The sequence below is a fragment of the Cupressus sempervirens genome, chromosome 2 (genome assembly GCF_028749045.1).
Source record: "Cupressus sempervirens isolate cs-2001-9-10 chromosome 2, ASM2874904v1, whole genome shotgun sequence".
Classification (NCBI taxonomy): domain Eukaryota; kingdom Viridiplantae; phylum Streptophyta; class Pinopsida; order Cupressales; family Cupressaceae; genus Cupressus; species Cupressus sempervirens.
In genome coordinates, this window is record NC_143119.1 from 31,065,280 (window position 1) to 31,090,826 (window position 25,547).

At 36.8% G+C, this 25,547-nt stretch overlaps 1 pseudogene across 2 annotated transcripts; it reads right to left on the reverse strand.

The window, feature by feature from the left end:
• Positions 1-1,372: 1,372 nt before the first annotated feature.
• On the reverse strand, positions 1,373-23,312 carry LOC149570928 (putative F-box/LRR-repeat protein 8 pseudogene; annotated as a pseudogene). Of its 2 annotated transcripts, none has more exons than XR_016359734.1 (2): positions 20,721-23,311; positions 1,373-1,797 (listed from the first exon to the last, which is right to left on the reverse strand). The product of XR_016359734.1 is annotated as a putative F-box/LRR-repeat protein 8 pseudogene, transcript variant X1 (transcript). The 2 variants fall into 2 exon arrangements; XR_016359735.1 differs by lacking the exon at positions 1,373-1,797 and adding an exon at positions 16,490-17,609 and having other exon boundaries at positions 20,721-23,312.
• Between the last annotated feature and the right edge of the window lie 2,235 nt (positions 23,313-25,547).

Below are 25,547 nucleotides of genomic sequence, written 5' to 3' on the forward strand. Positions count from 1 at the left end.
TGTGCATGAGTCAATTTGGATTGGTTTTGTTTTAGTTTTCTTAGGAATTAGATTTGAAGTCCACAATGATTGTAGACTATTAAATAAACTTCTATTTTGTAATTTTTTTGATCAGCTATGAATAAAATCTGTCTCCTCAAGTGTTCAAAACAAATATCTGTGTTTTCTCTAATAAAAATAGAGCCTCCACTATTTTATATCAAAGACTCTTTCGTTGTTTACATTGTATTGATATTGGCATATTGATTGTTTATTCTTTCTTGTGCTATTGCTCCCTTTCTACATGAATGTCTTTATTGTTAATGCGCCTTGCTCACCGTATTTGTTAATTATTTTATTGTTAATCAGAATAAACTATTTCACAAACATTGTCTGCCTATACATGTCCCCATTATAGGAAAAGTGTATAAAAAAAAGGTGAATCGGGTATTTTCAGCTTCACTCAAATGTAAAATGCTAATAGTTGAATATGTGAATATAAGCCAAAGATAAAACACCCGAGTGCCACTCTCTTCTCTACCTACCATCAATTGAGATTACAATATTTTCCGAATATTTCTTAAAGGCCCATTTGGCAAACGGAATGGGAATACGTATTCCAAAAATTTTGAATTCCTTGTTTGGATGCACCAAAACAAAATTGAAATACGAAATAAAATAGAAATACATATTCCAATTTTGCTCCAAAAAAGAGGTTTTGCAATTCCACCCAAATAAGTGTTATTGGACTATGTATTCCTATTCCACTTTTTTTTTTTTTAGAAAACATAAATTTTGGGGTCTGCGAAATCCCATCAAATATTGGCTGAACCAAACAGAGAACAAGAATACGTAGCCCCATTTTCTATTCCAAAATACGTATTCCAAAATACGTATTCCTATTCTGCTCGCCAAACGAGCCCTAAGTAAACATGAATATGCCCATTGGTCTCATATTACATCTCCCATAGTTGTTGAACACCGTATAAATGAGTGCATGAATGAAGGTTGCTGTCTAGAATGGATTTCAAAAGAAGGCAAAGATTGTTACAGCATCTTATACCCACTTAATTTCACAAAATGCTATTAAGGTTTTAAAGGCTTCAGATATCGTGATTGTTTTTGATGTGGAGCTCCACTCAAATCTATATATGAAATAACAGCCATCATAAATTCCAGCACTTAAAACGGTTTCTGCAACATTAAGTAATTAGGATAATGAAGCATTGATGGTGGTGAATAATCAGAGTGGGGAATGGGATTGACAGGTGATATGTGTACTAATATATCTTATTGTAGGTGAATAAAAAGAGCCTTATAGTGGTGTACTGAAAATGTATCAACAATTATTTCAAAATAATTTTTCTAAACCAAAAAAAGCAACCACTAGTGGTGCACTGAAAATGTAATAACAATTATTTCAAAATGATTTTTGTAAACTTAAAAAATAACCAATAATGTGATGTCATGACTTAATGTACACCTATTGGTCTTACATCTTTTCTGAACTATTTTGAACACATTCACAACTATGCATGCTGATGTGGCATCATGTTTTAATATACACCTATTGGTCTTACATCTTTTCTGAACTATTTTGAACACATTCACAACTATGCATGCTGATGTGGCATCATGTTTTAATGTACACCTGTTGGTCTTGCATCTTTTCTGAACTAATTTGAACACATTCACAACTATGCACAACTATGAATGCATGCTGATGTGGCATCAACTTGACAACTAAATTGCTATATCCACATCGAACTTTGAGAAGAGCAAATTTTATGTGGATACATACTCGGCCCTCTACGCTATCTGAAAATAATTAGAAACCAAGAATATATTGGAGTTAATAATCTGCCCCGTCAATTGCTAAATGAATTCTTGTCAAACATCAAAATCATTGATAATAAATTGTGCAACTGGTGCGAAAAGAAACAACCCTAGTTGGCTATCAGATTTATAACTACAGAGAAATGATCATTTTTTCCCACATGGAAGAGTTTTTGCTCACAATTGAAAACTAGAGATTTTCTCACAAAGCAAACTATTCCCATATAAAAATTAGTAAATTTGGTGTTTTGCAAAGCCAAAATCTAGTTGGTTGACCATTTCTGCTAAATAATCTAATAAATGAGAAATGAGATTTATTTTTTTAAGCATCATATTTCACTACAATGTTCAGCTTACATTTACAAGAGCATCATAGCACTGTTAACAGTTCCAATGAAGAGCACCAGTTAATGAAACAAACAGCACTGATATAGTATATGATCCCTAGAATTCAGTAAGTCCTATTCACACATCATGCAAAATGCTTAACAACCTAATCATCACATTTTTAGCAATCAATATTGAGGATCATCGCTCTAGAATTTCCTTCTAGAGTAGCAGTTAATCACAAATATTCTTCAATGTTAGTCACTTTTTCTTGGCCTCCAACTCCATCAACAAAAAAAATTGTTCTTTTATAGCACTTTTTATTTCATAACAACATTCCTCAGCTATGATGTTTTCATTAAGATTATACAGCATAGTTGTTTTTTAGTCAAATTCATTATTTTTATTTACATGAACCCATCTCCACAAAGATAAATAGCCCGCTTAGCAGATGTTCAGAACATGTGGGTCAATGAGTTTGACTTATAAACTAAGCATTTGAATCTTAACTGAAGTCTTTAAGCAACAACAAAACTTCCACTCTCGTATACTCGTGAAATTAAGAACAGAATGCTCCTCTTCTCATATCCATTCCCTGATGTTTTCATTAAGATTAAACTGCATAGTCTTTTTTAGTCAAATTCATTATTTTTATTTACATGAACCGATCTCCACAAAGATAAATAGCCCGCATTGCAGATGTTCGGAACATGTGGATCAATGAGTTTGACTTATAAACTAAGCATTTAAATCCTACCTAAAGTCTTTAAGCGACAACAAAATTTCCACTCCATATGCTTTTGAAATGAAGAATACAATGCTCCTCCTCATATCCATTCCATACAGCATAAATAAAGCCTTTAAGAGACGAAATAAAATTGATGATGCAACTATGCTCAGTAAAACATATTTTCAAATAAAAATCGAAGACCACAATCAACCATATGCTTATTGATTGATGTGTAAGAAATTTGACCTGGGCTTCGCTTTGCACAATATCATTATAAACAAGCATGTGATATCACTTAAAAGTCACTAATAACCAACAACAAGGTAATCAATCATTTAACTAATGCATTTTGCTTGGGCCAAAAACTATTATTTGAACGTGGTCAAACTATCATCCAATGGCCAGCCATGTGCAATATCTTAAACAAATATACAAACTGGCATTTCCTCCTATGTATAGTGACCATCTTTCAGATTGATACAAATCAAACTTATATAAAAATATGTCTACCAGAATTAAATACATTTACACTGAAACTACCTTTAATTTTATTGAAAGAACATAATAAATTGAATAATGAACATCTTGAAGAAAAAAGGCACAGTGTCCTTGTTTAAACCACATATGAAGGTTAGAAATCCTATAAGTATCATGATCAGATGTCTATAAGCTTGAATGCTCTTGTGATCCTTCATCTATAAGGGAAACAGGCAATGCCATTGGTACCAAGATCAACGAGTGCGGTGCAAACATTAGGTTTGAATAAATTAGGAAATTGGCTCTTGAGTAACATTCATCTGACTAAAAGCCCAAACACCAAATCTACCTCAAGACCACATAATTCTTAGTTGAAGAGGACTTGAGAAAATCAAGGGACAAACACCCTCTTAATTTAAGAAGGTCAGGGAATGGGATCTGCATCTCTTAGCAACTAATCTTTAACTCACTAATTTGCCATTATAGCAACCTAGGATGATTTCAATTTATTTCCATGGCTCAGGTTTGTTCCTCTACAGATTTCAGTCTCTCTTTGCACCATTTTTTGTCATTCTTGGTACAGGGAGGGACATAAGTTATCGAGACAGGTATTGTTCAGGGTTCAGGTATGCCAATATAGCATTCGTTTTTCTGCAGAGGTTTCTCTGGCTGCCTGTCATAACACTCATATAGTAAAATTAAATAAATACATATAGAATCTAGATATACATTCATGCATATCTATATTTACAAGTGTTATATGTATATATCTAGTAATATTCAATACAACTATAAGTGACCTGTAGGGTTCAGTTTTAAAAGTTATTCATGATATAATTATCCATTATGTCTCTCATTCTTTTCCTAACTGATCACACACCCTCAATCAATTGACAATGAAATGCAAGAATTAGAAAGATGTGACATATTGTACATCTTTTTTAGTTTGAAATGAAGCAGATTGGCATTAATTTGAAAGTAGGAATGCAGAGTAAAGATGAGATTAGAGAAATGACACATTGGTGACTTGAAATGCAGTGTCTGCACATTTCCAAATAAATGTACAGAAAGAAACGAAAGGAATGTTTCACCTTCAACTGTGCACAGAATCATGGAGTAACAGAGAACAATTAAAATACAGTAAATATTAACAAAACATAGTAAAAAAATGAAAACTTAGCATCAATGCACCAAAACAATTAATAATAAATGAAATTTCATTTTGATTTACCCAAGGACTGCCCCCAACCTGGGGTCCCTGGGCTGAATCCCAGACAAACCCCAAGATAGAGCCCAACTGAGACTAGAACTGGTACAGAGGGCAATACTACAGGACAATCTAACATAGGTTTATTATATTTCTAATAATATACAATTTCTTCCTTCATTGTCATATTATTTTTAAACATTCCTCTATTCTTTTACCTCTTCTTTCTTTTTCCTGTCATTGTAGTGTATAGTGATGAGTATTCCCACCTGTCACATGGGTGACACGAGTTCGTTCCAGGGCAACGGCGCCAAAATGTAGAATGGAAATACTACTTAAACTTACAGAATAATAAAGACATATATACAGAACAATAACATAGCATGTGCATAATTACCATAATACTAGAATGGCAAGGAAATGGTTTACTTTATTCATACCAAAAACATCAAGATTCCATTATCAATTTTCCAAAGTCTTTATAAAAGGGTCGGTTGGTTGGGAAAGCCAACCGACACATTCCCTCACTACCTAACTACCCAACCCAATCAAGCTTAACAAATGCATCATACTTTAGTACAGGCTACAGCACACTCTCTCTAATTGATTATCAACTCTTTCCTTTAGTTAATATGGAGCCCATTCAGCCACACCAGTCCCCATCCAGCATCGTGTGTGTTTAATGTGGCTTATATGCAACCTTCTTATCATTTGGTCTCTTCATCCAGATGATGAATAATGGAGTGCAAATAACACATTTGATGGTAAAATTCTGCACAATCATTTCGAGAAGCTTTACACACTAATAAAACAAATGCTAGCGAGAGGGCCACACAGTTGAAGGAAAGCTGAGCATCCCAGAAAAGCAATTTGAAATCAGTGTCAAAATCAAGTACTTATTGTTCCTTCACAGACCGTTGACAAATATTCTGTATGACTGAATCAGGCATAGTTTATTAAATATTTCTCCAGATTCGTGGACCGGCCCACGTTGGATCTGCCCATGGTCCCCATTTGACCCTGCAGGTCTGAGCAGATTCGCAAGATCCACGAATCTGCTCCGACCCACAGGGTCAAACGTGGACCCTGCGCAAATCCAATGCAGACCCTGCATGCCAAAAAAGAAAAAAAAATTATTTGTTTATTGTTTTTTCCCATCAAACCCTAAAACGACCCCTTTTAGTTGTTGTCAAACTCATTTTACACTCATCTGCTCTCTCATTCTTGCAAGTTTGAAGTGAAGTGAATTAAGTCAAGGAGATTGATTGTGAAGTGATAATTTTATTCCTTAAGGCAGATTTGAGTGTTGAAGGTATGCATTTGAACTGTTTTTTAGTTTTTTCTTCATTATTTCAAGTTTCTCTAAAGTTTCAAATTTACTCCATGTTTTGTAGAAGTTTTTAAGTTTTTTTTTTTTGTTATAAATTGCAAGTACAACGATGAGTAGTCAAAGCTCAGTGGGTGGGGAGGGATCTCAACAATTTAAAATTGATAAAGGGTCTCCTTTATGGAGACATACTACAAGAATTACACATTGTAGTGGAGGTTGGAGATCCATTTGAAAATGGATTTTTGTCAAGCACAATATAGAAGCTCCTACTCTAGGGTCAAACTTCATTTCTTGGGCCTTAGGGGTAGAGGGATTAATATGAGCGACAGGCCTGATAAGAAAGGGTTCCCACCTAGGCAAATAGCAGCATTTTAAAAAGGACGAGAAAATGCTAATAAAATAGGAAACCAAGTTCTTCTAGAGGGAAAAAAATCAATAACACTACCCACTCACCAAGCCTCTAGATGTCCTTTCTTGCCTGTGCCTTCTAGGGAGGATGATGATGATGTACAAGAATCACAACACAACACCCACAAGAGAGGCCCGTTAGATAAGGCTTTTTAGAAAGAGTTGAGAGATGGGTTGGTGTATTAACTAGTTTTGCTCCCACCCTAGTTCCTTCTAGGGTCTCCTTAGGTCTTTCTTTTGACCTATTAGGGTTGCCAGATACCCTACTCTCCTTAGGATCCTATCTATGAGGTCCTAGTCCATTCAACTAGTGCGCACCAACTAGGTAGAACAAGTATTCCTTTACTACTTCCTAAGCTTGCTTTGACCTTATTACTTCCTCTTCATTAATTCCACAATCAGCCCAACCTCATAACTAACACCACAAGTGAAGGTTTGAGCATCTCAGAAGGCACTAGGATATTCTCCAAGACTTACTACTACAATTAGAACTGAAACCCTAATCGAGTTCCAAGAAACACATAAAATTGCACAAAATTGCTTGCAAAAAGGCTACAAGTAATTAGCTCTCCATTTGATGAAAAATTGGATTAACTTGAAAAAGTCCTTAATAAGGGGGTAAACCAATCATGGATTCAAACGCCCTTTTGAAAGTACTAAAGGATTCTTGAGGTCTCAGGCTGTCAAAACATCTGTACAGTACGGCTTACAATAGTGCCTAAAAATCAGGCTTTGCAAAGAAATTATACAAGTCTGATAAGAATTGAACTTTACCCTCCATAAAACCTCCACCAATGCCTCCCACTTCAATTGGGGCTTCAACACACATCCCTCTATCACATTCCAAGCTTTGATTAAAGCATTCCAAGCATTCAATCCCACCTAACACCTCTGCGTTCAACTGTGATCCCTAGCCATGCATCTCTGGCTCGCCTAGGGCATCACCACAAAAACACTTCCCTTGCTTTCCAAGGCCCCTCCTTCACTATACAATATGTACAAGTATTCATCTTCCTAATCCCAAAGACCCGTGCAAGTTCCACAATGGGAAGAGGAGCTATGACTCCATTTTTCTCAGTGGCCTGATTCCGAACAGCAAGCACACAAGAAACAAAACAATTTATCCAACAACTAAGAACCTACAAAATCACAAACTAATGCCCTACAGAATCTTAAATTGCACTCCTCTAACACTTCCAAACACTGAAAACCCAAGTTCAATCCATGAAAGTGCCAAAATACTCTAAAAGCATAAAACTATAACAAATTCCTCCTTGTTCAGTCCGTACAGACCAAATTGCTAAACTTCCAACCCTTTCAAAAGGTCGAGGGTGGCCTTAAATACACATCCCAAGTTCAATCCTAACTGTTTCAGACAGTTACCAAGCCCCAACTACAAAGTTGCTCAAATGCAACAATTTTTGAGCAATTTTTACATCTTTTGGAGTTTGGCCCTCAAACTTGTTCCAAAGGTTACCCAACTTTACCAAAAGCCTTAAATTGACTTAAAACATGTAAAAAGGACCTTAAAACACACATATGGCCATTCTACCCTCCAGAACACAAAAATGCCCTATTTGACCTAATCATGCAACTATGAGCAACTAAGGCCTCATAAGGCTTCCTAACCTTAACATACCTCAACTTAGGACTAGGTTAGTCACATTATTATCATAGTGGTATAGCTAGCACCACTACAAGCGAAAATAACCAAGGAGCCCTAGGTCTATCATGAGCCCTACCTAGGTGCCCTTGCACCATGTAACTGATGAAAAAGTTGGACGTCGCCTCTTTGCAAATGGTGTTTCATTCAACTTAGTTAGATCACCTTATTGGAGGAGTCAATGGTAGCAATAAATAGTGCACCCTCTAGTTACCATAGTTCTAATATGAAAAGGTATACACCACCTTATTTCACAATGAGAGAAAAAATGTAGACCTAACTCAAACCCATAAGAGATTCTTGGGTTCAAACAAGTGCATCTATTGTCTTATTAGATGGAGGGAAAGATTGCAAAAATTGTTCTTTGATAAATGTTATTGTTTTGTCCCCCAACGGATCAATGTTTTTTAAGGAGGTTGATAGAGAGGGGCAAGTAAAAGATCTTGAATTTATTGCTTGCATTCTCATTGCTTCCATAAAGGGCAATGATAATGTTGTCCAAGTTGTTACGAACAAAGCAAAAGTTCACAGGGCTGCGGGTGCATTAGTATAGGCTAGATATGATCACATCTTTTGGACACTGTGCACCGTCCATTCCCTCAATTTGGTGATACAAGCCATTGGCACCCAATTAGATTGGGTAAAGCAAATAGAGGAAGGTGAGAAGATTTCAAATGTTTTGAGACAAACCAAACATACATCACAAGCAATTTTCAGAACTTTCTCCAAATTTGAGTTATTGAAGGTAAATTTTAAATTTTAATTTATTTAATTTCATTTATGAAATACCAATTTATGTCATGTTGTGCATAATTAAATGTGTTGCTAACTATTAACATGTTTTTGGGTGGCTCATAGCCACTTTGCATCGCACACAATTGTCATTGGACGACTTGTGTGGGAGAACAAAGCATTGTCACAAATGGTGATTAGCAACCAACGGGGCATTTGGAAACAATCCAATACAACAAGGGCCCAAAGGGTCAAGGCAATGTTATTAGATGATAATTTGTGGACTCGAGTGAAATACATATCAAAACTCACCGATCCTATCATGTCTATGCTTAGGTTTGCTGACGCAGCTCAACCATGCTCGGGGAGCATCTTTGATGCCATGAACATTGTTGGAGAAAGTCAAAGTGGTAAATTATAATACAATCCTCTATCCAAGTTTATTATTATTAAGACATAGCTATAGTTAAAAAATCTTAATTTACATAACTTACATCAAGATAACTTACATGAACACCATTTGTTATTCATATCCTAGATCATTCAAAGGAGAGATAATGACCCTACAAACACCTAATCTAAAAACGTGGAAGCAATTGTTCTTCACCATTGGAACAAGAAGACTATTCATTTGCATCTCCTAGCTTATGCTCTCTCCCCCGCATATTATAGCCTAGAGATACTTGCTATTCCGGATAGAGTGGCACCTTATAGAGATGTCGAGGTTGCTAGTGGGCATAAGAGAGCATTCAGTAGTATCTTCAGCGATCCAAAGGTGGGGGCAAATGTTAGGAGAGAGTCTAGGTTATTTTCATCTCAGGAAAAGATGCAAATCCTATTATTGTGAATGATCAAAGCAAAATGGATGGTTTTACATGGTGGTACCTCTATGGGCAAGATTAAGTGTACCTCCATCCTCTTGCAATAAAGACCCTATCACAAGGAAGTTTTTAATTTATAATTTTTTGTATTTTTTATATTTTTTGGCCACTTGCAGTATATAATTTAACACTTAATTTTGTTTGTTTTCTCTTAGAATTGCTAGCTCTTCTACTGCTGAGCGGAAATGGAGTACACACTCTTTTATCCACTCAATGAAGCATAACAGATTGAGCTCCAGAAAAGCAGAAGACTTGGTGTTTGTGCCAAAAAACTTGCACCTTCTACCACATAAGGATCCAAATTACAAGAAGGGGGCACAGGAGCTTTGGGAGGTGGCACCTAAGTCTATTGACTTGGATGTGACAATTAAGGATCTTGCTAAAGCCACACAGCTTGATATAGATGAGAAGGATAACACAACACCACCTACTGCTAGTGGAACCGGTTGTGGTTCCAATGATGAGGAGGATGAATTACTTGCAGCCGCTAAAGACCCCAATGATCCACATTTTCTAGAAAATCCATTTGATGATTGAGAACACTTCAATGATTATTGAATCGTGTTTCAAACATTATTGAACCCTAACTATAAGTTTAAGTAGTTGTGTGAATTTGATATGATGATTTTCTTTTGATTGATGAATCATAAAGTTAATCTTTGACATCTAGCATTGATGAATGGACAAGCATCATAGATTCAAAGTATGAAATGATTTAGTTTTAGAATCATGTATATTTCTCATTTTTTTTTAATATATATATTCACGAATCCTTATGAATAATAATGAGGAAAAACTTGACGAATACAGGAATCGGATTTTTGAGCCCAAATCTGTCCCTGAAACCAAATCGGCAACACATATAAACAGTTTCAGCAGCACACATACATAAAGATTCAACAATACAGAATCAATAAACAGAAATAACAAGACAGAACAGAGAACACAGAATTTACATGGGGAATTGTAATTCTAGATCCTGTCAGATCAAAAAGTTTCAGTAGCATGCATACATAAAGATTCAACAAGATGGAATCAATAAATAGACAGAACAAGAGAGAAGATAGAACACAGAATTTACATGGGGAATTGTTAGTCTAGATCTTGCCAGATCAAACAGTTTCAGCAGCATGCATACAATAAAGATTCAACAATACGATATCAATAAACAGAAAGAACAATACAGCAAATAGAACACAGAATTTACATTGGAAAAATCCTTTCAGGGAAAAAACTCCACACTGCAAAACTAAAGCACAATTGTATTATTTAGCAACAAAATACAGTTACAATACAATCTTCCGGCTCCAAACCTTAACATGGAGATTTGCATCCTGCTCCATCGAAGAGAAAATTCAGCAACACAACCCCTGTGAAATAAACTTTTCTCTTAAACAGCTCCTCTAGCAACACTTGTATTTATAGAGCTTAGAATGCAAAATATAGCATCTTCTCAAACACATCCACATTCAATGTATCTAGAGAATGTAATTAGAAACTTGTTTTTGCATTACTCTTGCATAAAGAAAACTCTTTATTTTTAAAATATCTGAGTCTATCCACGTGGAAGATTTAGTCCAGCTGAAAACATTCCGAATTCCTGCATAAGGAAGCAAAACTATGCAGCCACTTGTCTTTTGGAGGGAACATTTAGGAACTCCTCAACAATTATTTTCTTAGAACATCAATGGCAACAAATGTCACAACCACTCTTTCTCCCCAATGCTAATTGCATCCAACTTCCCATTGGGCTAGCTTTGGAAACTCACAACATTAATTCACTAAATCAGCAACCTAGGACCACTTTAAAATAATTAAATTAAATCCTATTGGGACTCCTAAGTTTAGGGCACCTTAATTTTAACCATCTCCCACTTGATGAAGAGCTTATAGGAGTCACTATAAACACCAATGTTTACATTACTATGAGCCACCTGATAAAAAAAGACATCATGACTACCATCTATGAAACCGCATAGATCCCAAAACATGCTCTTCTATTGGTAGATGAAGAGCTTATAGGAGTCACTATAAACACCAATGTTTACATTGCTATAAGCCACCTGATAAACAACAAATCATGACTATCATCTATGAAATCGCATAGATCCAAAAATATGATCTCCTAATTTATTGAAATACTTGCCACAACATCCAAGATGTCCACCATCTTAGGCAACAATCCCTATCTTACTCCAACTATGGAAGAAAGGAAACAAGTCAAGGTGAAGACGTGCCAACCCAACGAACACAAGCATAAGACCCTAGTGACATCAAAGGCTACAAGACGATGTCAACACTCCATTGTGTTACCAGCTATACTTGAGCATCAACAACATCAACTTCAAAGCCCACAATTGTGAAGTAATCCTCCAAAAAATAAGATAAAATACTAGCCTGAACAACAATCAAAGTGGTTGTTCCCATCCAACTAATAAACTCAAATGATTGAAAATAGCACGTGTAAAAGCTAATCCATTCAACCACAACATCAACAAACTCATGCCACCAACATAACCAACTATAAGCTCCAACTTCAAGCTCCATGTGCAAACAAGTGAATGAAGAGAAAACACGTATACAAACTTTACTCCACATGTATTGCCAAATACTGAATCTACTAATCACCACACATTGAAAGTGTAACCATATAGTAGCAAGGACCATCATGTATTGTCAAAGACATCATGACTACCATCTATGAAACCGCATAGATCCCAAAACATGCTCTTCTATTGGGAGATGAAGAGCTTATAGTAGTCACTATAAACACCAATGTTTACATTGCTATAAACCACCTGATAAACAACAAATCATGAATATCATCTATGAAATCCCATAGATCCCAAAATATGATCTCCTAATTCATTGAAATACTTGCCACAACATCCAAGATGTCCACCATCTTAGGCAACAATCCCTATCTTACTCCAACATGTCACCTATGGAAGAAAGGAAACAAGTCAAGGTGAAGATGTGCCAACCCAACGAGCACAAGCATAAGACCCTAGTGACATCAAAGGCTACAAGACGATGTCAACATTCCACTCTGTTACCAGCTATACTTGGGCATCAACAACATCAACTTCAAAGCCCACAATTGTTAAGTAATCCTCCAAAAAATAAGATAAAATACTAGCCTGAACAACAATCAAAGTGGTTGTTCCCATCCAACTGATAAACTCAGATGATTGAAAATAGCATGTGTAAAAGCTAATCCATTCAACCACAACATCAACAAACTCATGCCACCAACATAACCAACCTATAAGCTCCAACTTCAAGCTCCATGTGCAAACAAGTGAATGTAAGAGAAAACACGTATACAAAATTTTCCTCCACATGTATTGTCAAATATTGAATCTACTAATCACCACACATTGAAAGTGTAACCATATAGTAGAAAGGACCATCATGTATTGTCAAAGACATCATGACTACCATCTATGAAACTGCATAGATCCCAAAACATGCTCTTCTATTAGGAGATGAAGAGCTTATAGGAATCACTATAAACACCAATGTTTACATTGCTATAAGCCACCTGATAAACAACAAATCATGACTATCATCTACGAAATCACATAGATCCCAAAATATGATCTCCTAATTCATTGAAATACTTGCCACAACATCCAAGATGTCCACCATCTTAGGCAACAATCCCTATCTTACTCCAACATGCCACCTATGGAAGAAAGGAAACAAGTCAAGGTGAAGACGTGCCAACCCAACGAGCACAAGCATAAGACCCTAGTGACATCAAAGGCTAAAAGACGATGTCAACACTCCACTATGTTACCAGATATACTTGAGCATCAACAACATCAACTTCAAAGCCCACAATTGTGAAGTAATCCTCCAAAAAATAAGATAAAATACTAGCCTGAACAACAATCAAAGTGGTTGTTCCCATCCAATTGATAAACTCAGATGATTGAAAATAGCATGTGTAAAAGCTAATCCATTCAACCACAACATCAACAAACTCATGCCACCATCATAACCAACCTATAAGCTCCAACTTCAAGCTCCATGTGCAAACAAGTGAATGAAGAGAAAACACGTATACAAACTTTTACTCCACATGTATTGTCAAATACTAAATCTACCAATCACCACACATTGAAAGTGTAACCATATAGTAGCAAGGACCATGTAGGATATGCAGATCCTCAATATTGTTGCACAAAACATCTCTCTTAACCAGTCTTTGCAGCTCTATCATATTCTCCACATCTAGCAAAAGAAAGAGATTAGGAATCTCCATGTCCTCACCCCAAAAGTGATAACACATGACCAGAAGCTAGTCATCACTACAACTCTGCAAAGAATCTCACATTCATTGTCAAGTGAACCCAAACACACAAGATCACTAGACAAAAGAGAGAAACCGCAAACCATAAACATGTAACACATTCTTCTACAAACAGCTCTAAATACCAATTGTGCCAAGTATGATCCCATTCAAGACCCCAACAGAAAAGCCACAACAACATCCAACCCTGTTCAACCTCAAGAGACCAAACATGACATATTATATCATGCATCCATATGGATGTATGTCTCTCAAAGAAGCTCAATCCATTTCCCATTTCAAGAAATTGACTCACTAACATCTCCTGTGATCATAATAAAAGAAAGCATAGCTAATGAGATAACCAAGCTATATATCTGTCTATATAATCATCCATAACCATTTGATCATAGCTCAAAATCCATGAATATGAAATAAAAGCATAAAGCACTAGAGAGAAATAATGGGCAATACATCTCAAGTGATAAATTGTTGAGTGGACCAAGAGTGGGGAATGAGAATGCTCTTCCAAGATATGCAAATCATCATGAGTTATACAAGAGCAATCTCCTTATAGGTCTTTGTTAAGCTCACGTCCAACCGAGGTGTAGGCTCCTTAAACTTCCTACTGAAATCTCATCAAGAGTAACCATCTCAACAACATGTCTCTCATCTCAAGCAAACTCCAGCCTTAGCATAATCTCTATGTATCCATGAGTACTAGAAAAAGATCAATTTATGTTGAACTTGAAAAGCATCTTACACACTTACAGTACAAAGAGAGCTCACTCAACCACTACGAAAGTTCCAATCAACTAAATTTGGAACCCATCGTGACATTGTAATCTAACCATCCCCACGGAGGAGATTGCACGCTCCAAACAAACATACCATGGTCTCAAGAGCAATGTATCATGCCAAGACTCTAATGCGCAATCAAGAACATAACATATCATAACCAAAGTCTAGACATACTCTCAACTTTCAACCAACATTAGCTCCTATCAAGCACCACCAACACATCAACTGTAGACTATGAGAGTCCTCCATAGCTTTAAGATGTTACACATCCTCTAATAGTGTACATGTAAAAGCCAAAAGGTGAAGAACACTTTCTGCATCACTAAGGAAGATCATACATCTCCATGTGATGAATACAAAGCCACTGCTAAAGCTCCCACTAAGCCATGATAATGAGTTCTCCAAGCACACCAAGTGAGAACAAGATCTCCAAACCAAAGAAATACACCATACCGACCCCATACCCAGCTATCCAGGTACTTAGTCATCATTTATCCTCTCAAGTGACCATAGAGAAGGTCAACTAAAACATTTGCATCAATACTAAATCAAATCTCATGGATATAGATAATCTACGTTTGAGTTATCTGGCTGCAACTAGATAGGCAATCAGCCAAAAGAATTGCATAACATATAGATGCAATCATTCTAACATGCAAACCCACTATCACATCAATGACATACAAAATGAGAGCTCAAAGAGAACAAACATGTAGTCAAGCATAGATCCAATTTTCCAAACAAGTAATCTATCAAGCACCATAATAGAGGAATCTATGAAGTATCACCACGAAATTGTTGAGCAACTAATCATGTTCTAGCATCCACATACAAAGAAGGTATTACACCTCTCACCATGCACAAAGCAAGCATGCAAAACTACAACAATCTCATCCAATACTGCAAAGCAACTAGGGCTTAGAAAATAGCTATTTAGTTGATCCACAAATTGCAAGCTTTTTTATCTGACCACGCAAAAACCTACAAACAACCAAAAAACACAAAAGTAAATTTTGTCATGGCTTGCATAGTGTAGCACTAAGCTGGAGTTACACTTTGCAGGGCCGTGTGATGGAATTGCAAGGTGCATTGGTGATAAAAAGTGTACGGATGAAATATGTTGTTGGATTTATAGATGAAGATTTTGCCCTCAAATTTGCAAAATGATACCATGGCTTTATACTTGGAAGTCAATGACACTTTAATTGACTTTTAAAAAGCCAAACCTTTATTAAAAACACTCTCCAATGACAATTTATAATAACAATCAACAAGTTTTTTCACACAAATTTCAACAACAAAAAAACTTTTTCATTGAATATTCATTGAATTTAGAACTTCATGTTAGAAGTTCACCGAACCTTGCGGCTTAGCTTGTATTTGTAGAGCTTCAATGTATAAAATAACATCTTCTAAAATGCATAGCTTATTTTTGTAGAGCTTGCAATGCATAAAATAACATCTTCTCAAATGTGTCCACATTCAATGTGTGTGAACATCTCATTAAAAACTCCTTTTTGCATAACTCTTGCATAAATAAAACTTTCTTTTTTTCAAATCTAAGTCAAGAAAGATTTGATCCTACTAAAAATATTTCCAAAATTGTGCATTATAAAGACTTGCAGTGAACTTTTAGGAGCTCCTTAGGGCCCGTTTGTTTGCTTGAATTGCACCAGAATTGGTATGAACAAATTCTAAAAAAATTTAATTCTCAGTTTGGATAAATCAATGATGCAAAGAGAATCTGAGGGTTCCCCTACTGAGGGTAATTTGGATCCCTACAAATAACCACACAATAGTAACACAACACAAGATACACAATTTAATACCAAATGCAACTCTTTATTCATAAAATAACTGTTTACATGCAATGTGCCCGATTGTAAGGCCTTCCGAATTAGGGCCAAATATAATAGCAATTACAAGAGCAGTTCTGCAAGATCCCTCAAGATCCAATCCCAACACTAGCTAGTCCAGATTCACACTATGGTACAAACCTCCAAGTAAGATCTCAACTCTTGCTTGCAAGCCCATCAAGCAATCTCCTTGTTTCCCAAGCCTTAGCTAATAGCCCTTCTCAAAATTCGCAACTCCACCACAATCCTGTTGTAGATTGCCTCACATTCGGCGCTTTGTCCACAGACTCAGGAAAACTCGCCCTTTAGCAATTCTATGTTGAACTTAGGATCCACTTCCCTTGAATGAATGACCTAAGACTCCACAAAACCCCCTTATACCCAACTAAGCCACAAGTTGTCCTAGCAATTACAAATTAAAATAAACCCTTCCATTAAATGCCCATGCAAGCCACAAGTCGGTTGCAACACAAATTAAATACATACAACCCAAATTAAATGCCAAAAGTCAACTCACAAAGAACTTGGGCAACACAAAAGCCTAGACCAAACCGAGTGTCAGAAACCACCACCAAGCAATAGCAACTCCACTAAGCATAATCGAGCTCCTTAATTGATCAAGTGGCACACAACAACTGAGCCAGCCAAGCTCCCCAGTATATGTCGAGTTCCTCCTTCACAGGCCAAGTCCCTTCAATAACCGAACAACTCAAGCGACACTCCTGTCGAGTTCCTCCTTTGCAAACCGAGTCCCTCCAATGACCAAGCAACTCAGGCAACACTACAACCAAACTACACTGAGCTCCCAGTGTGTGTCGAGTTCCCACAAGCATCGTCGAGCTCCTTCGTGACCAAGTGCACCCAAGCTATGTCGAGCTCCTTCGACAACCAAGCAGCTCCAGGATCACCAAGCCCATCCATCCACTGAGTTCTTAACCAAGAACTGCCAAGAGATGACCGAGTAACCTCTACCACGCACCTCTTCTTCAACCAAGCACCAATCCAAGCACCCTCTAAAGAAACTATCGAGCCTTCTCCCATGAACTCCATAGTAGCCACTGAGCATCAGCAAACCCAAGATGCTCCTGCATCAATCAAACCGCAATTGGAACATGAGTTTTGAATTCCCATTTTAGTCCGAAATGAGAATTTGCTAATTCCATCTCAAGAGGTGGAATTGGAATTAGAATTCCATCAAATTTCCATTTTCATTTTGCCCCCTCAACAAAACCCAATTCCAATTAACAAATCCAGCATTTGATAAATTCTAGATATAAAAAAAATGCAACATTTGCTAATGCCAAAAGCCAAATGCACCCTTAGAGGTTATTTTCTTAATTCATCCCTCCCTACAACATGTGTCAACCTCTCTTTCTCCTCTATGCTAATTACACCCAACTTCTCATTGCCTCACAATTCAGTATGCACTTTGCAAACTTATAATATAACATTAATTTGCTAAATCAACAACATAGGACCAATTAAAAAGAATTAGATCAAATCCTCTTGGAACTCCTAAAGTTGAGGCACCTTAATCCCTGCAATAGTTACCATCCAAATGGACATGTGTAAACATTGAGCCCGTCTACACATGATGTATATTCTATCCACCATTCAAAGAAAGTAGGATCACATACTAGTAAGGCAGCCAAGATAGTCCATAAGATAGCCAAGATAGTCCAACTCATACTATTTCCTTTAGATGATGAGCACCATCACCACAAATAAGCATGGCATACTTTTTTACCAAAAACTATAGACCACCAAGTTTCTCGATAACATTTGTATATATTATTTTCTTCAGCTAATGAATACCCGTCATTGGAAATAGTTATGAGCTAGGTGTTTTCTCATAAAACAATGGCCCGGTGATTATCTCAATGATAGGCTCAAATGTACACATGCAATTTTACAGAAGGAAATCTGTATAACTTAAGGAAATGAGATTACAGTAGGACAACGTAGCTTAACGCAAATTCCATTCAATATTGAAGGAATACATACCTTTGTCAGTCATTTTGTAAAACAAAAAGGCACTTCAAATAGCACCATACAACTATGATACACATGCATTTGCACAAGTACCAACAATAATCATGCGTACGATACTTCTAGGAATTAAAAAATACCATTGCATGCTAATCAGAATCTCTTAATAATAAAGAAAATAGACTATCTTTAAAGGAATTAAAAAATGCCATTGGATACTAATCAGAATCTATTAATAATAAAGAAAAAAGGCTTTTGTTAAAGGAATTAAAAAGTGCCATTGTATACTAATCAGAATCTCTTAATAATGCAGAAAACTTGATCGCTTGCAGTTCGCACCAAATAAATTAAAACTTGGATGGTAGGAAGAAAATGTGCAGAATTTATATAATAAACCTAATTTCATACCTAGGAAGGGTACTCTCAGCTTAAGACATGAGAATAGTCATTAAATCTGATGGAACAAATCCCAAATCTTCTGCAATATATCCATGTATTAGAAAGATGCAAATCTGAAGCATCGGAAATTTATAAAGAGAATGTAGCCTCTTTATTACCTAAGTAAAGAAAACTCAATTCCACGACAAATGCTTTCAATGTTAGAATGATTAGGGTTGTCATTGCACCAAAAGATTGATCTGTCAATACCCAATACAACCAATAGTCTTATAGAACCACAAGAGGCAACTAAGCCATGTTGCGAACCCCACGAGGGACGCTGGCCCTCTATCAACAATCCCCCTCCCAACGTCACTCACCGTGGCCTGTGTGGATTCAAACTTGTGACCAAACTCTTATACCACTTGTTAGAATGGTTAGGGTTGTCAATGCACCAAAGGATTGACCTATCAATGCCCAATACAACCAATAGTCTTATAGAACCACAGGAGACAGTCAAGTCATGTGCCCAACCCCGCGAGGGACACTAGCCCACTGCCACATGGTTCAAGGACTCGCATGTTTTTCTGCCAAACAATTGATGCACCCTCAAAAAACTGTATTTGAAAGTGTTTCCATGGGAAATGTAGAGAGTCAGGTTTGGAGATGGTAGGCACCATAAACAGAGTGGATATAATCCTATTCTGAGCAAAAAGAAACAAAGCAATTGAGAAGATTCCCCGTAATTCAATAATGCAGTATGACACTGTTTTCACAAACAATGTACATGAAATACTTCCAGGCAGCAGAAAATGCAAAAACTTAAAAAGGTGAGAGACACCAGAAAATCAAAGAATAGACAGAGCACACACATGCACAATATACAAGGAATTCAATTTTCTATATATTACACATAGAGAAGAAACTTCAATTTCAGATGTATTTATTTCTGTTGTACATAGAATAATAACCCCCAACCTGTATTTTCGATGCTGAATGATTGGTCTAAGCATATATTTTAGTTCTTAGCTATGGCCAAACAAGAGGCCGGAGTTGTAAGATATAAACCATTTCAACAGTTTAAGGAAGTAAACAATTCAACTCACCTCTTTCACAGTAATTGAATAGTAAGCTGTGACCAAGTTCCTAAGAAAAATCGCATGAAACATTTCATTACTTAACCACATAAAAAGAATGAGTGTGGAGTTGGGGCAGAGACAGACAGAGACCGTATGATAAATTAAACTGAGGAGATCAAGAATAGAACTTGAATCAATCATGGCAATGCACCTGAAACAGTTTGTTAATTCCAATGGAGCCACATTTAAAAAACCCTCATACTAGTCAAAACTTAAATGAATCCTGTATATTCTCTTGAAGTGCCTGCCACCCAAGCATGTGAATCTATCCTGAAAGAGCACATTTCCTAGCAGGGATTAACAAGATGAAGCAAACTTGCAGCAGACGATTTGCTTCCTGGCATACTAATCACGTCAAGTGGCAGCCAAATATACATTATTATGATTCAATGAAGGCAAATTTAGATACGCATTACATGGATCCAGCATTCAAATCTGATATCATGTTACTCTTAAAATTTATGTACCTGATTAGAAAAGGTCATGTATGTTCCATGGGAGAGAAAAATCCTTATAATATTTACAGGCTTAAATTCTTGTGCCAGTCTGAATTTATTCAGAACAAAACAAAAAGAAAGGCCTGAGAAGAATATATAAAAAGATTCCTGGATATTTGCTGCAGTACTGATTCTATAGATTCCTTTGAATGAAAGAATCACGAAAGGGACTGAGTAATTATAGAATGCTTACCCTCTTCGCCATCAAACTCCAAAACTTAAAGCTGGGATTGGCTGGCAGACACAGACCTTCTAAGAAAATTGGAAGTTGCTATACCCAATTTGGTCTTCATAAATGGAGCTCTGCTTCCACATAACACATGAGTCGATGCCGTAATGACTCTTTCATTCCCATTCTGAAGAAGCCTGCCTTGCTCATCCTCTGTTGTTGTCTGTGAACCGCTATCAACTGATACAATCAAAGAGGTTCTACTTGTCTCAAGCCGACAGATGCTTTTGGATGTCACTGCTTTGCACCTTTTCACCTTCAATTTTACTAAATTAGGGCACCCATTAGCAATGGCCTCGAGACCGTCATCTGAAATTGAGCAATTTTTTATGCAGAGTTTCTTCAATGCTATGAATTTAGCTGCAATACAAAACATCTCCAAGTCACCAACAGCGTCGCTATTGCACAGGGCCATTCTTTCCAGCACCGGGCAATTGGAAGCCAAGGCATTTAAACTCACAATTGTTGTATCAATACCCATCAAAACAATCTCCTGCAACTCAGGGCATTTACTTGCAATGGAAAGCAAACCATCATCTGCAATTCTTCTAAACTTGCAGCTGTCAAGGTGCACCTTTCTTAGTTTCCTGCATCCATTTGCAACTATAGAAATTCCCACATCAGTACAATCAGAAACCTTGCTCAAATAAAATACTTCCAGCTTCGAGCACCTTGAAACAGCCACCAATCCCTTGTCTCCTAGCTGCATATTTTCAATTTGCAGTTCTGTCAATTCCTGTAAATTTCCAGTCATGTTCTCCATCATGTGATCCCAATATCCAGAATTCCGTGACAAGATAAGTGTCCTTAGATGCTTGGATCCAGATAACAATGGCGCAAACAGCTGCCCATTATGAAGATCTTTAAGGCACAATCTCTTTAGCTTGCCTTGACCTGGTCCAATTCTTTCTAGTTGACCATCTATCCTTCTCAGTCGTTTAACGGTAAGATCTTCAAGCTCACTGCAATTCTCAAGTATTGCATTCAAGCCCCTTGCTCCAAATCCACAGGACCCACATGAAAATTTCTTCAGAGGACCACAAGCAAGTGAAAAAGATTCAATGCCCTCATCTGTAATCTGAATGCATCCTTTCAGTTTAATTTTCTTGAGTTGCGTGAGACTTTTCCCAATGAAAAAGAGGGCCTTATTGTCCAGACTGGGCAATTTCCTGGAGCATTTCAGCGCCACAACGGTCACATGTTCAAATCTAAGGACAAGGTTTGGAAGATAAAAGAAAAGTTCCGATCTGGCCAGGAGAACAAGGCGTTGCCTGCATTTTGACTCGATCGTGTGCCAATGTTTGCAAACTAAGGAGCACTGATTCCTTTCATCACTGGTGAGTTTTTGGAAAATTAAAGCCAGGCATTCATCTGGTAAATATGCAATTTGATCCTCCGGTATGTCATGTAAGGGTTCCACCTTGGGATGCTCCAGATAATGGCAGATTGGTGGATGAGATAGAGAAGAAGTGGATTGACCCATTGAATTTTGCGTTGTATCGCACAGCTTTTCAAGAGTTGCTGAATAACAAAAAGCCTTAAAAGAACCTTTGCTTTGAGATTGGCGCTGGTGATAGGCCCTTGACTGAATAGAACCCTCAATCCGGAGCTTGAAACAGAACCTTCAAGACCTCACGAAGCGAGTAAATTACAAGACACTTTGTTTGGTGATTTGCGGTGCTAAGACTTTGACTCCCTACGGAGAACAGGGCTATAAAAACATTGGACCTGAGGTTCCAGTAAACGATCTATCCAGGGTCTTGCTAAGGAACCCAAGCCTGCAATATGTAGATGAAGCGCATGATTTGGTCTTGAGGGTCTCAGATAGGGTTATGATAAAACTAGAGTTTGAGCCTTACAAATAAACATAAAAATCAAAAACTCCGCCATGAAGAGTCATAACAAGAATCTCTGAAGGCACTGAACAGAGGAAACCATGGGTTGAGTGGGATAAGATCTTATTCAACAAGCCTTCCGCAGATTTACAGCCTCAAAAGTGTATATATGAAGCACCAGCTACCAATAGATATAGCCTATAGGTAAAGCAATCATCCTAGTTATCTTGCAAGATGAAGTCAAAACAAATATAAACATTGAATGCGGATAGGACCCTCTGCCGACCTCCCTGCAGCCCTCTAGTTTGACGTTATTACAGAAGCATTTTAGTCCTAATCAACTTCATTGCTAATAACGGATTATTCTCATTCTTATCTCCTGACTTCACCGATTCTCTCGTGACACAACACTCCACCAAAAAATTCTACAACTAAAGGCAATGATTTTTCAAAGAAGATTAGAAATGCATAGTTTATGCTTGCCTGCCTTCGGCTGCTTCCTGGGTCTTCTTTCCTGCTTGATATTCTGCAAGATTGAGCATGCCAAAGCATAGACAAAGCTATCATGAATTGATTAACTAATCGCATTCTTCTTGGCCGTGTTTATTCTTTCTGGATTTGCACGCTACCTGTGACTTTAATCATTTTCACTCGAAATCGGTGACGTTTAATAGTTTTTTCAAATTCCTTCCCCGATACGAGAAAGCCTGCCGGTAATGGTACAGTTCATTGTCGGGAAAAGACAGTTTTTAATGTGCCCGCCTGTCGTTTGAGGAGATAGGTCAAAACTGAGATAGCTTTAATTGTGCCCGCACTGTCCTGATGAGCAGTTAAACCAAAAAATAACTGAAGTAAAACCCGTTGATATGACACCATTATTTTAAAACTGTAGGGATGACTCGCCATTAAACCATTCAGATATTTAACGAGCACAAATAAACATTTCCAAAAACCAACTTTAGCAGTAGGGTCCATTCATCGGTTACCTCTTGGACAATTGAAGATAAAACAGGGCTGCACCACGAGGATATTGATGTGGTACAGAGCATATTGCCAGATTGTATAGAGTAGATAGATTCTGTCCTCCATTGAAATGCCCAAATTGTGATCATAGAGCTCTTTTACAATTCTTGGCCACGTATGAATGGGGAATGGGAGGGGCCTATCTCTTAGAAGGATTATTACAGGAATTGTGGAAGGATTCGGACAAGCCACGATCAGGAGAGCATCAACCCACGTTTCACCTTCAACCCAATCCTATTTTTGGCAAGACTTGTCACATCCATCTAGGTAGAGAGGGCCCTTGCCTCGGAATCATTTGTGTTTCCCTTGCTTTCTTGGTTCCAATCTTCCTAAGTATCTTAATTATCTACATTTATTAAACTGAGTTTATTGAAGTTATCATTATGGGCATTATTAAACTTTAGAGATACATTGTTCATTAAAGTTGTTCTCATACTTAGCTTGAAGATTAGTGCGTTCAAAAGTTGTCCCCTTTCTCAATTAGCGTATCAATTAAAGGCTGAAATTGTGCTATCTATATTAAAAGAATTCCTCTTTACAATATAAAATATGTTCAGATTGAGTAGTTTCAATTTTTAAAAATTTGAGAATTTTATTAATTTTTATAGAGACTAAATATTTTTATTATTTTTGGGAGCATTAATATTGTTCAACAGTATAAATTTGAAGATATATTGAAATTGGTCCGATGTCATTTATGTAAATATTTTTTTCCTATCAGGTGTTACTATTTTTTTCAACAGTCTTTTTTTTTTAACATAGAAATAATAGTTAAAATGTTTAAGGCATTGTAGTTGTCATTCTGCAAAAGGGCTATGTGTCTCCTCATATCTTCAAACATGTTATGGCTACATAGGAAGATAACCTATTTAGTGGGGCTTGTTTGTGATAAGGTGGAGGTAAGTTGAGGAGTTTGTTCATGTGACAACAATAGATTAAAATGCAGAGACATGAAATATTCCACACAAAGTATTTCGTAATTGTGATCTAATTATGCATTACATTTTTTGTTTCCATCTATGGTCGTTCACATACTCCTCAGTCAAGCCCAATTTTGGAAGTCATTGATTCTCTTCCTTCCTTCATGAAAGGTTGGTGTGTGAGTGCAAGTTGTGGGTTTTTTGGCTCTACATTTAGGGCCACTATATGGCATCAATCTAATCGGTTTCTAAGTACGTTGAATGTTGTCTCATGGTTTCCCCTTAAAAAAATTATTTCTATATATATCTCAATTTTGTAATTCCACTGCAATGTCTTGGCTTTTTTTCTCCTTCCTTCACTTGCTTTCATTTTGAAGTTCAAATGGCATATGACACACTTACTAGATTTGTGTGAAAGTGCCTCTCAATTAGCATCTTCTAAAAAGGGAACTCTGAAGTTCAAATTGACCCCTTAAATAGCACGCGGATCTAACTTGTTGGTTAAATAGCTATTTCATAGTGCAAATTGCTTCTTTCTAGATAATGAAGATATTCTTATTTTTTATATGTATTTTAATCTCATTAATACCATAGACCTAACATGATTAGTACACTCCCCTGTGTGTCCTTGGCTCTTCTTTTGTTTTTTCTGGTTGTCTCAACCTTTCTTGCCTTCTTGCAAGATTGAAAATGATTCCTTTGGTGTCGAGTTTGTGAATTGATTTATATTCAACCTCCAAAGCAACTCCATTATATATTCAAGACTTTTAAACTTCATTAGAATGTTTTTTTTAATTACCATTTTTTTTCCCTCCCCTCTTCTTCTTTTTTAATCAATCTCCCATGGTGTCTCTTCGCATTTTGCATTCTTATTATTAAGTGTTTTCCATTATCCTAAATGGTTAGTGGTGGTCACTTTTGAAAGCTATAAGAGACCATCTAATCGAACTATGTTCATCTCAACAATAAAGCAAATCACGTATAAGCTCCATTATTGACTTCTCATCAATTTT